Source organism: Schistocerca serialis, chromosome 9 (genome assembly GCF_023864345.2).
Source record: "Schistocerca serialis cubense isolate TAMUIC-IGC-003099 chromosome 9, iqSchSeri2.2, whole genome shotgun sequence".
Lineage (NCBI taxonomy): Eukaryota > Metazoa > Arthropoda > Insecta > Orthoptera > Acrididae > Schistocerca > Schistocerca serialis.
Genome location: NC_064646.1, coordinates 247,224,609 through 247,237,275, shown reverse-complemented (window position 1 = coordinate 247,237,275; position 12,667 = coordinate 247,224,609). Strand labels below are relative to the sequence as shown.

Below are 12,667 nucleotides of genomic sequence, written 5' to 3'. Positions count from 1 at the left end.
ATACCGCAAGCTTAATATCTATCTTACACATCTACCTGTTATTTAATGGCATCCTGCCTGCGTTATTCACCTCTCCACATTTTCAACAGATGCACGGGCATTGAAGTAGTTTAAAAACAAAACTAAAAGATAAGGAGCCTGAATCTCGACGATGCAGCAATAAAAAGCCATGAAGACATCAAGCCATTAACCAGCTATTGTGCGCGGGTAGTCTCAAACCGTCTGTGTGGAAGATTAGACTAATGGCCCAGCATTGTGCTGGTAAATCGTGGGAGTGGCGCCGTAAACCGAGGCTGTACTGAAGGGCTGTTACAGCCGTAAAACAATCGGAAATAATCGCCGCGTGTGCGCGAGCAGCCATTCCTTTATCTCTCCGCCCACACAGCTCTCCTGTTTATGTCCCGATGCTCAGGGCAGCAGGTACGCGTGACTGTCGTAGGTACGGATACAGCAGCAGCCACACTGTCGTAAGTAATTTGTTGTTTTCTGTAGCGTCCGCAACTAGATGTGGCATCCGACTTTCTGGAGTTGCCGAAGTTAGATAGCTCTGAAAATTAATTTCCATGCCCTTCGCTCTGGTAACAGGAAGTACCTGGAGGTAAGATTAGTTACGTCCAGGTAACTAATCTTAAACAGGCAATCTACCCCGTTCAAAAATATCGAAATAACGCAAATAATCAATTCAGCTGAATATTTCTATTCCAGTAATGTTTTCTATCTGAATCCGGAACTGGAATACTGCCTGAATGGCTTCTATTATTCCGGCGAAGTGAACGAAACAAATCCTGTCGTGTTGCTAGGTTCCTCTTTGCTTATTCCTCTCTTCCTGTGAGTTGACTGTGAAAGTAAGCTACAGTTATCTTTATTACCGAACTAATTCATTTAGACATTATTACACAGAGTGCCTCGAAGCAACACCAAAAACTTTTAGCCACGTCTCCATCTCAATTCACAGTATTGCACTGATTCCACACAACCGATTGACAATGATTTACGTCACTGATGGACGGTCAAAGAACTGCCTGGTACAGTTTCTACACTACCTCCGGGTGTCCAAAGCGATTTTTGTGCCCCTTTACGGGAGTGACTAATATCTTGTCCGGTGCCCTTAAAAAATATGGCTCTGCTTTTCAGCCATAGCTCATCGCCAGACGAAAATTAACAATGCACTTGGCATAAATTAATGGCTACTTGCGACTTACGGAAAATGTAAAAATATAATTTACATTGTAGAGTCGTGGATGTCTGTCGCCTGACATGACAGCAGATTTGATTTGCTTCACTCATCTGAACACTTTAGATGATTGAACACCGTAAACCCTTTACCCAACCTCAAGAAAGAACCCTGCAGCCACTAATGAGAACAGTTCGTCACCCCAGTCCGCCCACTGCCAGGCAGTGGAGCAAGAAAAAGACGCAGGAGAAGGAAACAGCACAAGGTGCCCACCAGAGTGAAGGCGATGTGTGTCATCCCCCAGGCGGAAAAACACCGCAACGTCCGTAATGTTAGGGCAAGAGCGACCGTTGCACACGGCAAACTGGTACACTAGCATGCGTGCCACTGTCTAGGAGGATGAGGCGACTGGCCTGCAAGCGAAGAGGCCTCCCCCACCACCATCACCACCACCAACACCTCCCATTGTCGTACACTGGACTGGTGCATTCAACCAATTCCAGATGAAGCCACAGCAATATCTATCTGCATGGCTGGGAATGACATCCACAAGATTACACTTAGCACCAATGAAGACTACAGAAGGGTGGAGAACCTGATTGGGAAAGAGGAACTCCACTGACACACCCATAACTTGAGTCCCCTCAAGCTCCAGAAGGTGGTGGTCTGCCACCTTCCGATGGAACCTGACCACCTCAAGAAAGAGCTAGAACATCTGGGCTATGGCGTCTGTTCAGCAGCCTCTTTAAGTCACACACAGTGTACAGGCACATGCACCCATTCCTTCTTGTCCTGCTCGACAACACACAAAACAGAAAGGTAGACCATCTGCAGTCCGTCGCCCAGGTGTGTGTGACCGTCTTAGTTGTGCCAGAGTCTCGATCATATTACACAATACTACACGATGCTGGCGCACTGCGTGAAGTGCGTGTGTCCAAACCACAGCAGAGACGGTCCAAAGAAGAAGACGAAGGAGAAAACACCGCAGTGCTGCCATTGTAGCCATCCATTTGTGGTTAGGTTAAGGGGCTGTAATGCACAACAAACAGAGAGGAAAGGCAGTACCAACAAGTAAAACGCAGCTAGGCACCAGCTTCGCCAACTCCGCCAAGACAGTGACATCCGTCGACACTCTTCCTACCAACAGTTGGTGAAAACACCCGTTCTGGCTCAGCAGAAGACTACAGAGGAAGATGGCGTGCCGCCCCGCCAGTTGCCCCTCAGGCCGTTGAATGCGGCCGCGGACGACTGCGGAAAGTAACGCCACAGTAACCGTCACCCGCGGCAATGGCGCAGCCAGCCCCTAGCCCCAGAGGGCACCCCTATGGCCTCCCGTGCCCTGAGAGGAGGCGTTGCCGAACTCAGATCGCCAGCAACAGCCAGTTCTTCTTAATGCCGCCAAGGTTGGGCTCCAGGCCGGTAGCGTCGCATCAAGAATCCGCTATGGCCTCTCGATTTGCTCCGTGAATGCGTACGGCCTCTGCCGTCAGAAGGGTGGGTTTCGCCAATTCTAGATGAGGTAATTGACTTCCGTCTATGCAAAACGCATATAAAAGCTGGGACCAAATGCAGGTGGAAGCACCGCCACCTTCATCAAGAAGTCGCCGCGGCACCACCAGGTGCTGCTGCCCGAGTTAGCCACACTGGAAGCCCCAGGGGTGGCCATCAACAGCATAGCAGGCAACACCTTTGATGCAGCCTACCAGTCACTTAGGGTGAACCTGCAAGAGGCCGCTTTCTACTCACATCTACAAAGAGGTGGCAGCTTTTCATTGGCGGGACTCTTATGAAGCAAAGAACACACAATGAAATTCATGCCTCACGATCAATAGCGGCCTGTGGTAATAGGCAAGTCTCTTCTGTACCAGTGCCCATAAACCAAACGCCGTTCGACGGGGTTAAACGGTGTCCTGGAGATGTCACTGTGGACAGAGGAGGGAACCCGTCAGCCCAGTAACACACAATCTGTGTCACGTTGTGTATTTGCAGTTGACTACATGGTACTACACTGCCTGTACCCGTATGGAGAGGAAGGACGTTGGACAGCTCTCCATAACACAGGCCATAGTGTAGCCGGGCCTTCGCTCTCAATCACTTTGCGAGAATGGATATCAGAAGAAAACGATAGCTGTCTCTCGCCCTCAGAGCTCGAGTGGTGTGCAGATCAGCGTTTACACAGCTATATTCGAGGATGAATGCCGAGATGTGGAAAAGAAAGGGATTCACGTGCACAGTCAAAACACGTGGCAGGATGGACGCTGGCATCAGTTCTTCCAACAGACTGTTGCACAAATATAAGGCTGCAGCCCGCGGTTGTACCTTTGTGAAGACCTTCACGAAGGGTGAGAAATACAGCAATGCTTGTTGACGAACCCATCCAAATTAAAGTGGGCTTCGTCGGTAAACCAAACCGTGCATGCACATACTAATTCCCGTCATTCCCCGCAGCCAGCCGTGCAGTTTGAACCTCCTAACGCAAACCGTTCAGAAATTATAGTTCAATAATTGTCAAATGGTTCAAATGGCTCTGAGCACTATGGGACTTAACTTCTGAGGTCATCAGTCCCCTACAACTTAGAACTACTTAAACCTAACTAACCTAAGGACATCACACACATCCATGCCCGAGGCAGGATTCGAACCTGCAACCGTGGCGGTCGCGCGGTTCCTGGCTGTAGCGCCTAGAACCACTCCGGCCGGCGATCCCGTAACAAATCGTGGAGAGTGGGCATCCTTGTCGAACCGAATGCCGGATCGGGACCCACCGTGCGTCCATTTACCAGTATATGGGATGATGCTCCGCCAAAGAGACGCAAAATTACGCCAGGGAAGTCACATGGGAAGCCGATGAAGATCATAACTGACATAAGAAACTAATGGTAGAATCTGTCGAAAGCGTGGTCGAAGTCAGTTGCAATCACCGCAGCTGTAAGGCTACAGGATGTGACGAGAGTTATCAATTCGCGATATTCACCAGTAACCGTTTGCGTGTTGGTCCTCCTCATATAGTTTGCTCCATTAGAAGGATTAGTGGCAGGATCTCTATGCGCGCTGGCAGGAACCGAGCAAAGATTTATAATCTGAATTTAATATTGTAATCGGGCAGTAGTTCTCGATTGATCAAACTCTTTAAGACTTGTGTATCGGGATGAGTAATGAGTCGACGAAGGCAGGTGGCACGCAGAATTCGCGTGACATCAGCTCTCGGTACATGGCGATCCAGCGTGGCATCATCATGGTGCAGAAATTCCGAAAGCACTCGAGAGGCATGCCGTCTGGATCAGGCGATTTGTTAAGTACACCCTTATGTAGCGCGTCCTCAGTGTAGCCCTGCGTATTCTCCACTGAAAGTTACGATTCTGCTGTGACGTCGGGTGTGTGCGATACGTGCTGCATACGTTGTTATCGTCCCCCTCTTCTACGTTATTCTCCCAGTAAAAACGTCGATAACTGTCTTCGAAGTCTTCCACAATGGCTGTCGCGTGGTTAAGGATCGACCACCCGACCAAGTGATGTCCGTGACTAGCTGCCGTCGGCGTCAACAGTTATCAAGCACGATGTGATGCATTCGCCGTTCGCTCGGTCTTGACGCCGCGACGACACGACGACCCCTTCCTGTTTTCCCCGTGTATGAGATATTTTGACTTTAATTCTGCAGCTTGCCATCTGTCGGTCTGGTGACGGAGGATGGTATGCGAGTTCGCAAAGGATCTTGTAATAAAAGTTTAAAGTGTGACGATGCCATGCACCGATATCCTTTCCATATTGTATTAGCAACCGCTGGAACGCTGGTATTTCACGGTCTGTCAACCATCCCAAAGTCGAAAGGTATCGTGGAAGACGTGTTTCGCATTCTGAAAACGTGGTGGCGATAATCTGACGGCATTCAGGGTCCTAGAAGTGTGCTACATTCATCAGCTTTTGCTGGAGGGTGACGGTGTATATGAAGGCATTACGGTCTGAAAAGACAATAGGCCATCGTTTGACATCGTGTGACATATAGATCCGATCAAGACGACTTGCCGCGTGACCAGTAAGACATGTATGTCTAGGGAGGTCACCTTGGCCCTTTCTACCAAGTATTGATGAGATGCAGGTCGAAAAGTGTGACACTTGGTCTTGGTGGAGCAGACAGTTAAAATAGCCATGGTAGATACACTGATCAGCCAAAATTTTATGACCATCGTCCTACTATTGATATTAAGGGGCTCCGGAAAGGCTCAAAATCATGAAAATTTCAATTTTCACTTTTTTGCGTTTTCTGAATCTGCAGACTATTATCTTTTAATAGATATATAATTTATTCAATTCCGAAGACTACAACTATTTTTAAATTTTTTTTTGAAATGTGTTCTACATGGGCGTGACCCACTGTGGCGCTGTTAAACTGCTGTCAAATGGTGTTATTAATAACATCCGTGTTCATCAGGTACATTTTAGTGATGTGAGATAAAGTATGTGTTGTGGATAACCTGTGATGGTTCAATATATATCGCTGGTGTGATTGTCGATTGTTTCATGTTTATTTACTCTGTCGTTTTCTCGAAAATATTCGTAATTAATTCTGTTTCTTGAGTCTCTGTTTTGTTGAAGTATAATAATGAGTGAAAGTAAAGTTATTAGAAATCCTCTGAAGGCTTTTAAGAAAAGGAGAAATGTTGGAAAGCCAAAGGTATGTGTTATTACTGTAAACAATAAAGACGATAACCAAGTGAGTGAACCTAACCTCTCACGTACACCTGCCCATATCAGTCAAAGTGGGAAAGAAAATACTTCACAGAAGAAGCTTGGTTCAATGAGTGAAAACTATGAATGTTTTATGGGCGAATCGGATGTGAATGAAATATTTGATATGTCGGTTCTCAAAGGAATTTTTTCAAACTGTGTAAGATGTATTCATTGTAGTGAAGTTGGTCTGGAACTCTCCATAATAAAGCACGTAGGACTTGCTAGTGAAATGCAACTGAAATGTGATAAGTGTTCATACATGACCACCTTTTGGAACAGTGTTGCAGTAACTGCAACTGAAGAAAATGGTAGAAAAATCTACGAACACAACAACGAGCGATGCTTGCTTTAGACAAGGAACGCCTTCGGGCTGCAGACAGGGCTGTAAAGAGTCTAGAAATACAAGCAAGAGTAAACAGGATGAGGAACAAGAGGAAGCTGGAGGAGGAGTTTGCAGAGGATGAAGATAATCCATCCTATGGACCTGGAATGCACTAAAAAGTTAATCCAATCTTTGTCGCTCGATTCCCAAAACTTTTATATTCTCATACTAATTACATGTTTTCTAAGGATCTTCCAAACATATTTGTTTCAAACTTTCAGTAAATGTTACACAGTACCTTCTGCATAATTTAACACAGCCTTTTTCCAAAAAACTGTATATTTTTGAATATATAAATAAAAAATTGCAAAAAAATGTTGTGAATATTCATTACAATTGAAAAAAAATCATCTTTAATAACTGAACTAAAATTTTGTAAAATCCCTGTGTTAAGTTGTAGCCCATATTCCAATAAATAATCTGTAAGAAGTTCAACTTCCTATCTCAAATACTTTGTGAGGAAAGATGTAATTTATAAGCGTTATTTTAACATTGCAAGTATAGGGCGTTCCGGAGCCCCTTAACCAGTCCAGACGATAGCAGCGTCACCTAGCAAGGAATGAGTGCTAGGCAGACACACGCACAGTACATATAGAATCAGTGAGTGTGCTGCACGAGTGTTGAAAGTGGAAGGCGCACAGTCTATCTGAGTTTGACCGAGAGCAGATTGTGGTGGCCCAGAGGCTTGGCACCAGCAATCTGGAAACTGCACGACTTGTTTGAGGTGTGCTGTGGTGAGTGCGTTCGACACGCTGCGAAACCAAGGTGAAACTACGTCCAGACGTCCTGGGGTTACAGATGTCTGACATTATAGGCTGGGCACACTGGTAAAACAGGACAGACGGTGAACTATGGTGGAATTAACATCAGGCTTTAATGCCGGTCAGAGTACAATTATGTCTGAACACACAGTGCACCGCCGGCCGGGGTGGCCGAGCGGCACTAGATGCTACAGTCTGGAACCGCGCGACCACTACGGTTGCAGGTTCGAATCCTGCCTCGGGCATGGATGTGTGTGATGTCCTTAGGTTAGTTAGGTTTAAGTAGTTCTAAGTTCTAGGGGACTGATGACCTCAGAAGTTAAGTCCCATAGTGCTCATAGCCATTTGATCCATTTGACAATTATTGAACTATAATTTCTGAACGGTTTGCGTTAGGAGGTTCAAACTGCACGGCTGGCCGCGGGGAATGACGGGAATTAGTATGTGCATGCACGGTTTGGTTTACCGACGAAGCCCACTTTAATTTGGATGGGTTCGTCAACAAGAAAAATTGGTGCATTGTGGGGACAGGGAATCCGCATTTCACGATCGAGAATCGCTTCACCCTCAACGGGTGACTGTGAGGTGTGCAATGCCCAATAACGGAATAATCGGTGCGATACTCCTTGATGGCACAGTGACAACCGAACGGTACTTGAAGATTTTGGAAGATGATTTCATCCCCATTATCCAAAGTGATCGATTTCGGAAAGATGTGGCTCATGCATGACGAATCTCGATCTCATCGAAGCAGGTGAGCGTTTCATGTCCTGGAGGGGCCCTTTGGGGACGGCATTCTCGCTCTGGGGTACCCAGAGACCACTGGCATGGGCGTCGATTGGCCGCCATATTCTCCGGATCTGAACCCATGTGACTGCTTTTCGTGGACAAGGTGTACAGCAATAACCCCAAAACAATTGCTGAGATTAAAACAGCCATTCAGGAGGTCATCGACAGCATCGATGATCCGACACTTCAGCGGGTCATGCATAATTTCGTTATTCGCTTGCGCCACATCATATTCAACGATGGCAGTCATATCGAACATTTCAGTACCTAAATCCGTATATCTGTAGTGACGTTTACATGTGGAATAAAATGTTTGCACGACGTAGTTTGTGACTAATTTACGTTTTCTTTCATATAGTTCAGTAATTATCACATTGTATTCACTTAAGCCGGCTCGCATGAAACGGTCGAGTACTGAGTAAACAAACATGAGCGCTCAGCGCTCGGGGAGGACACAAACAGCACCTCCGCACTGCTGCCCGGCCAAAGGCCAACTGCCTGAGCTACGCAGCTGTTCTGGCACACATTATTACACATTATAAACGCCGGCTTCCGCTGCTATTTTCATAGTCAATAAAATTTTTCTGGGTTTGTGAACGCATTTTCATATGTTAAACTACCGACGTTTCGGTCACTGTTGCAAGTTACCGTCTTCAGGGTGTTCTTGTTTACTGCTGAATGAGAAAACAATGTTTTTATATACCTGCAGGCGTGGCTGTTATCTAATTCTGATAGGCTGTTAAGGATGAAGGGGGGGGGGATATTAGAAGTTATTATTGGTGTTTTTATTATTTCTTTTCATTGGTGGAAACCCGGCGTTTTGACTGATGTTTGCATTACTGCTTGTGATTGGTTGAAGAAGGCGAATGGAAAAACAGGCGTTGATTTCCTGCTTTCTAGCACGGCTGAGGCGCGCCAGTACTCTGTGTACCTGCGGCGCCTCTGTGTATTGCTTCACGTGAGCTGTCGTCCCCTAACGCTGTTATTTCTGTTTATGTTTGATGATTACGGTGATTCAAAAAATGGCTCTGAGCACTATGGGACTTAACTTCTGAGGTCATCAGTCCCCTAGAACTCAGAACTACTTAAACCTAACCTACCTGAGGCAGGATTCGAACTCGCCACCGTAGAGGTCGCGCGGTTCCAAACTGTAGCGCCTAGAACCGCTCGACCACCCCGGCTGGCCGACTATGGTGATTTGTTTGTGGTGTGCTCACCTGCACGGTTATCAGCGCCCGTACTAATTCCCAACCTTTCATGAATGATGATGAAATGATGAGGACAACAGAAACACCCAGTCATCTCGAGGCAGGTGAAAATCCCCGACCCCGCCGGGAATCGGACCCGGGACTCTGTCCTCGGGAAGAGAGAACGCGACCGCGGGACCACGAGCTGCGGACATTGTTTATGTTGGCGGGTCGTTGGCTATTTCTACTGCCTCTCTAGTCTTCCTCCTGAAATAAGAGGCTGTTTCGCCAGTACGCGAGCTTCTCCATAATCAGTCTGTTTGCGGCACTCAACCTGGTGTTCTGCCACCGCTGACTTGGTATGTCTTAGTTAGATATATCTTTCGTGTTCAGACATCGGTGTGTTTGTGGGTCCCCCAGTCTTGCCTGTATACAGTAATCCACATTTGCACCTGATTTCGTTAAGCGCAACAGCATGTAGTTTTCAGCTGCATCTTTCGTTGTGCGAAGAACATCTTTTAACCTGTTGTTGCTTTGTAAAATCGGCTATTGCCTGCTCGGCGGAGGATTTTGCCAACCCGTTAAGTGACACCCTGAAGATCACTTGCAACAGTGATCGATACATCGGTTATTTTTACTTATTGACAATGCGGTGAAAAAATCCAGAAAAATTTTATTGACTACACATTGTTATTGTTAAGTTCTCAGACAGCACGCAAGATGTGCAGGAGTTCAGTCGCAAGTTGTACGAGATTTTCCTTCTCTGGAGAAGTTAATACACATTGAGAAATGAAGCTACAGTGTCCAGAAACAAAAACTAACACTATTAAATCTGAGCAAGCCGGCCGCAGTGGCCGAGCGGTTCTAGGCGCTACAGTCAGGAATCGCGCCACCGCTACGGTCGCAGATTCGAATCCTGCTTTGGGCATGGATTCTAACATTCTGCTTGGTGTCTGTTTGTTCTATATCGTGTCTCCCTACCACTTTCGCGCAACGACGCTCTGAGTGTGTTTTTTAGGGAATTGACTAGTTTGAACCTGAGACCTGTTGCTGGTAAGGAGACGTCAGACCACACATGACATGTAGAATTCAGAAGAGTTCAGTGAGACTAGCGATGATATAACCAAATACTTAATGATTTCAGCGTCAGCTCCATTGCACTCCCCGTAAAAGAATCTTAATACTAACTAAATTTAGTGGAAGGGGTTCAAGGCTTTCCTATTTTTAGTTAGCTGGTAAAATAACGTCGAAAAAGCAGTTAAGTTTACCATTGGAAATTTTATTCTACTCACAAAACATTGTTTATAAATTGCACTATTGATAAAAGGAAATGTTTTAATACAGGATGGTAAAAACCAACTGCGCTCAACAAAAATGTGAACGATTATTCCCTGAGTGGGTTTCCAGGTTCTACAGTGGATCGAAGGATGACCTATGCCATATCACATCTATAATCTAGGTTTAAATTAATTTTCACAAGAGAGAAAACTATCAAAATGGTCTACAGTGACCCCCAATTATCTTTAATTACTTATCTAACTTGTCGTAAATTTCAGTGGCTTATGTGGCTTCTCAATAACTATGTAACAGAAAAATCATTGCGTTTCAGATTTTTACTTCAAGTGGCAAATGTGAACACCGTGAGCTTAAATTGACGATCGACACTAGTATTACGGAAAAAGGGGGTGTAACAGATGAGACATCTTCAGTTCTGAGTGAAGCTTTATGCGAGGCATCGTGTGCGTTCATTAGCTTGTCGGTGTTCGTCAGGGGGCGGCGAGCAGCACAGCTCCGCTCACCTCGCCGTCTCGGAAGCAACTCTCTCCTAACTTCTCCTTACTACAATTTACCGAAGTTGGTTTAAAAAAACTATCTGGCTGTGATTTCATCTGACCAATCAGGGTCTCAATGTTAACCTTAAGCTCTGCCTACAAAAATTCTGTCTATCCAATGAGAAACGTTATACTTCTCGTGGTGGGGCAATGTTTTTAAAGTTTGCAACGTAATAGAGATGCGAAAAACTCTCACGCTACAACTTGGAGCTGGTGTGGTCCTTTTAGCGTTATCGTAAGATCTATACTGTTCTTCTGGAGGGCTCTATCTTTTAATGTGGGCTGGGGGTGGTCCTCACGTAACAGAGACGCGAAAAAGTCTCACGCTAAAAACTTGCGGGTGGTGTGGCCCTTTTTGTGTTATCGTAAGATCTATACTGTTCTTCTGGAGGGCTCTAGCTTTTAACATGGGCTGGGGGGTGGTCCTAACGTAACAGAGACGCGAAAAAGTCTCACGCTAAAACTTGCAACTGGGGTGGTCCTAGTGGTTAGCTGGCGACGTGGGTGTCCAGTCTGTCCCTTATCATAGGACCTTCTAGCTTAACACGGTTCTGCTCTCGGCTTCTGTTCTCGTTTCTCCCCTCGGAACTGCGTCTGTCTCATGGTGGGAAGGTATGACATGCATTTAGGCATTCTTGTGTTAGTATGTGGTATTCCATTTGCTCACTCGTTACTCGTATTACTTTGGTTAATTTAATGTCACGATTTATTCGGAGCTATGTGACATACTACTGGATTTGCTTATCATGTCAGGGTTTTCATGGAAGATGTTGGATCTGCCTGACACCTTACAGGATGTGTGTGGTGTTCTTAGGTTAGTCAGGTTTAGGTAGTTCTAAGTTCTAGGGGACTGATGACCAAAGCTGTTAAGTCCCATAGTGCTCAGAGCCATTTGAACCATTTGAAACATGCGCAAAATAAGTGATTTAATTCCTGAATTATAGTGAGATAGAGTAATCCAATATTTTGTGAGGAAAGCATTAAATTTATGTGAATTAATTTACCTTAAACTAATTTTTGAGTTATAACCGCCGGCCGCTGTGGCGGATCGGTTTTAGGCACTTCAGACCGGAACCGCGCTGCTGCTACGGTCGCAGCTTCGAATCCTGCCTCGGGCATGGATGCGTGTGATGTCTTTAGGTTAGTCTGGTTTAAGTAGTTGTACGTCCAGGGGACTGATGACGTCAGATGTTAAGTCCCATAGTGTTTAGAGCCATTTTTTAGTTATAACTATTTGGAGTGTTATTCATGTACTGACTTCATATCTTTCCACTTGCATCCCTGCTTTATATAATTTATTCCCCAATCCAGTTCGGAATGTTTACCCTGGAAAAACCACGATAAATAACGTTTATCGTACTTCGAGCAATATTAATATATTGTAGCGCAGCGTGATTACACTGACACTTGCTCATGATTGACACGAAATTAGTTCTTTTCTTTGGATGCACACCGCGACATCCTTGCCGAATGCATAGCCACGAGAGTTCTTAATGTAACCTCAAGGCGCGCAAGAGCGTCTGGGATTGTTTACTCGCCAGGAGCCGGAATGATCTACCTCCTTTTTGTATACACCTTGCCCTCCTGCGTACTGGCAAGAAAAACGACGTCATCATCCTGGGCTGTGTGAAAACGCACCCAACCAGCAGAGGAAAGCCGGAGGTGCTCGACGTCGCTATCCGCAAAGGCGTCGGGCAATTGACGTCTGCCACAAAGCACTGCGCCCTTTTGTCCGATCACCTGCTGGTAATCTACGCCATGAACGTCATCGGTGCAGCGCCATCGCTGCCCGCCCGAGGCAGAAATCACTGACG

General features: G+C 45.9%; 1 protein-coding gene across 1 annotated transcript in view; it reads right to left on the bottom strand.

Moving 5' to 3' along the window:
* LOC126418978 (cuticle protein 10.9-like) overlaps positions 1-12,667 on the bottom strand; it is a 191,265-nt gene that overhangs the window by 72,749 nt on the left and 105,849 nt on the right. The window lies entirely within an intron of this gene.